The following is a 4,754-nucleotide window of genomic DNA, read 5'->3' as shown; positions in this document are numbered from 1 at the left end:
CGTATGGGTGCTGTGCATAGGGAGCTTGCTTTTGAGGCATGTTGTATATGTCGTTAAGGCTATGAGGGATTCGCTGTTATAGGGAGGGTTAAGCTTTGATGGTAACCTCTCTTTTTAATAAAATCATGGCTGATAAAAAAAATCGGCATGATGAATATATTGCTGCTGCCTATCAGGCAAGTACATAAGAAACTTCCCTTTGTGGGATTCACTTTCTCTTTCTTCTCGTAATGGTAACAACAATGATAATATAATAAAAGTTGCAACCAAGAGAGAGAAGAGAGTATGATTTCTTCTGAAGTGGTTTAACCGAAGGTGGAACTAGATTTTTATTGAAGGAAATTTCAATAGGGACAATGATTTATAGGGCGACTAACATGCTTTTCTCAACTATCTCATTATAGCTAGTAGGATTTTGCAAGCTTGAGTAGATTTTCAACCCAAGGGATAGCCATTGAAAGCGCAGAAAAGAATTATTACAATGGAATCGATTTGAATGCTTTCTTGTTTTAGAAGGACATCAAGCAGCTTAAATCTAAGCTGATGGAATATCATGTCATAGAAGCACTCGATACGCATAGGAGAGATAGACAGAGTTGACAATTTTTTATTAATGTTTACCATAAGTTTTAACCATGTTGCTAATAGAATCTATTTTTAAAAGGTCACAAAAAGATCTTAATAGATTTTTTTTTTGAAAAATAAAAATAAATTATTTCAATTGGAATTTAAAATTTCTCATCACAATCTCAATCTATCTTTAACTTTAAATAGATTTAAATCATTAAAGACAAAATAGCTAAGAAGCTCTTGAATTATTAAAAAAAATTTAAATAAAATTTTTTTATTACGTTCGATCAAATTTTTATATTTTTATTTTAAGTTAATAAATCTTATAACTAATTGTTAGCTAACTGTTATTTGTAAAAATGCCCTGTGTCATTGCTGTGATCGGTTGTGTTTTAATATTGACGTAGGATATTGATATTTAATAGAAAATGATAGCATAGTATGTTAATATAGTATGATGACATGATCATATAATATTTTCATTTTCTATATCAATATTATATTATTGTCACATCAATATCATGTAAATATAAAATATTAAAATATCCAATTACTACTAAACTTGGGATATCCCCAGCCCATTCTAAACTCTATCTTCACACTTTCGTAGTCACGTATAATCTCCCCAATTTGATTTCTACTCACCCACTTTGGTGTGTCCATACGTGAAAAATTCCTTAATGCACAAGACGACTCCAAATTCAAAGTTCTGTTTTTTTTTTAAAAAATTAAATTACATCTTCCCACCGCCACCACGCCACTTTTTGAGAAACCTTGTTGCATGCAACACGTTGCTGCAGCACTGAAGTCTTCTTAATTCCCACTGGAATTCTTCAATCTAATCTCAAATAAACTGGCCAGTCCACACCTTCTTTCTCTACACTCCCATTGCACTTTGATTTATGAAATTCAAGTGCATCAATTATGTTGTCCTCACGTGTCGCAACCTTGCAAAGTCTGCCCTTTCCTTTTGGCTAATTCACGCTTCCATTTAATTAATTGGTTATCCTTCAGCCACATTAAATTATCAGCAGCTTTAACTAATAAAGCGTACTGGTCAAGAGAAAATCTATGGCAATCCACAAAAGCTTCTTTGATAGTCTACATTTTCGTTAAATTAGACACCAATGCCAATCGATTTTGAGAACGTAGCCTTTTATCAATGCTTTGTCGTCATGTAAACTGCCACCTATTCCTGTTTAGCTTGAACTTCTGAAAGTTGCTCTATCAATATTAAACTTGAGCCAATTCACTGATAGAGCCATCTATGGTAATTCTAGACGTACTGCTGTATGTTTTTGTGGAAACTGAATATTTATCATGCTTCAAACAATGTCATCAGTCGAATCGTTCACATTGGGCCATTTGACTTTCATGTCCATACTGCAATTCTGAGTTTAATATATATAAGATCATATAATTGATGAATATCTATCACATCCCATTTCTTGGGTTATGACTAGTGTAAGGACCTAAGTAAGTATAGCTCACTAGAGCCAAGCAAGTCTTTTACTTTCATACATACATTGACCATTCAACATGCATTCCTAATATCAAGCAATATATCAAACAGGCTATCCTATGTGCTATCACAACATGGTGGAATTCTACATCACGACATGTGGAAACGCTAATGAACATCATACTAGGCGTCATCACAACGTGGTGGGATGCTGCATCACGACGTGTGGAAACGCTAATAAACAATTAAATCAATAATTATTTTTCATAACTCATGCAATTATCTCATCATAAACATTCAATTGTTAAGGCATTTAAAGCATCCAAAACATAGTGCCTCTCTTGGTTACATTCTCATAAAAGAAATATTCAATTGTAAAGAATCATAACATAAGACCAACCCGTCAATGAAACATGACTCAACCATCTAGGTTTCAAGTGGATTGCTAGAACACCTACCAAGAAAGACTGGGAGCTCACCTTTGTGACAAGGTAGTAAGTTAAACATTGATCTGCAAAAGAATGAAAAACTAACGTGTGAGTCACAAAAACCCTGTGAGTGAATACGGGAAAAGGATAAGCCAAAGGAAAGAGCTTTTGCTTAAATCATCATTTACATAATCATGTAATTTATGAATCTCATACATTTCTTTTAAATCGTTGTAGATAATGTTATTCAAAACCATGTCATGAAGCTATAATTGAAATGGAAGTTACAAAAACATTTAAAATGAAGTGAAAGTTGAAAAACACTTGAAAACCTTGTAAAAAGGGAGTGAAAACACTATTTTGTAATTGAGGCATCAATACTTTTACTCCAGAATGCTCTCTGGACTCTATGTATCGATACTTTCCTTGGACTAAAACTCAAATTTCTTGGGGCATTCTATTTTTTAAGTATTGATACTTGGTCTTCAAGTATCGATAATTCATTCATAAAACTCATATTTCTGGGTTTCTTTCTATACACTCTATACTTAGGAACAATCAAGCAACCTAAGATTCACTTGGACTAAGCCATATTACATCATTTCCTCTATTACTTAACATCAAAGTTCACATTCACAACTTATACATAATCTTTCTATAATCTAAAATTTCCAAAATCTAACCTCTATACTCTTTCTAAGTATCAACTAAAACATAGATAACCATGAGTGGTAGACCACGCTGACTCATAGCAAATAGGGTTTGATTCCTTTATCTTGGATTTCTTTGAGTGGTAGTTCACCTCAACTCATAGCTAATAAGGTTTAATCCCCGCTATCTTGGATTACTAAGTGTAATTATGAGTGGCATTCTACCTCACTCATATTGTGAGTGGTAGTCTACCCCAACTCAAAATGGATAGGATACAAATCCCCACTATCTTAATTTCTCATAAACATGGAGAATTTTGTCATATCCATAACTTATAACATTATCATTACATATTCACACTTCACTATGGCTCATGCTTCATACTAATATTTATCAAATAAGTTATGTGGAACTACATCACATACAAATCTATGTGGAACTACATCACATACAAATCTTAATATCATGCATCACATGTTCATGTGCATATCACATAATCATCTCATGTGGTAATATCTATATTCACCTAAGCATCTCATCTAACATACATGCAATAAATATTCATCAAATTACCTTGAACTGATTTTAGAGGAAAACATTGAAAGAGCTTGTCTCACATTGTTAAAAACTAATAAATAGTATAATATTTACATTTATAATAGGTTCAAAAACTTTCTTGACAAAAATTTGGATTTAAACATTTGAATCATTGCTATAGAAATAGTATTTGAATCATGCAAGACAAACATTTAAATAAATCATGCTTAACTTTACACAATAAAATACTTGAAAAGTTATATCCACTCACCTTTGAACACCAACCTCTACCAATGAGCAAGACTTCACTCTAATGATTTCCTTGGAGTTTTGGTAGCACTTAAAGTGTTAAACAATCATCGTAAACATTACTTAGGCTATAAATCACGTAGTAACATCTACGTTAATTCGAAACTAGCCAAGTTCATCTAAATCTAACTTTTCCTAACTTAACCCATTGTTCTTCAACTAACTAATAAAATAAGCATTTAAATCCTTGTTATTTCCTTATCTTGGTGAGCCTCAAGAGAGTAAAACTTTTGGAAATTTCTAACTTCTAAAGAGAACACAAAATCTGTTGAGAAAGCTAATATCAATGTTGAAAATCAAAGGTTTGAAAATTTAAAGTTGGAAAATGTTACCTCGATAGTTAGAAAATCCAAAATCAAGCTTCAAATCTTTAAAAATAGTGATATTCAGTGAAAGAGTGTAAAAGACGGTTGAAAGTTGATAGGAAAAGTGAAAATAGGTGACTGAGACTAAGGTAGTGAAAAACATACCTATTAGGGAAATATTTGAAATACCCCATACTTTGATATAATGATAAATAAAGTTGATCGAATGCAAATTGAAGTTAATTAAAATGTTTAAAAGTGATAAGAAGAAAGGAGTAGTTTAGGATAAAATATTGCGCAAGTGAGAAAATAATAATAAAATTAATAATAATTTTATTGAAGGAGAATTTGTGAGATAAAAAACGATTTGGAAGTCAAGTGAGGCAAGATAAAATAATAATATTTTGGGTATTTTGGGTACCAAGGAGACAAGATAAAAATTTTTAAAATATTAATATTTAGAGGGATGTCGAAATCAGTCAAGAAAAATGA

The sequence above is a fragment of the Theobroma cacao genome, chromosome 6 (genome assembly GCF_000208745.1).
Source record: "Theobroma cacao cultivar B97-61/B2 chromosome 6, Criollo_cocoa_genome_V2, whole genome shotgun sequence".
Lineage (NCBI taxonomy): Eukaryota > Viridiplantae > Streptophyta > Magnoliopsida > Malvales > Malvaceae > Theobroma > Theobroma cacao.
Note: the sequence above shows the minus strand (reverse complement) of the source record.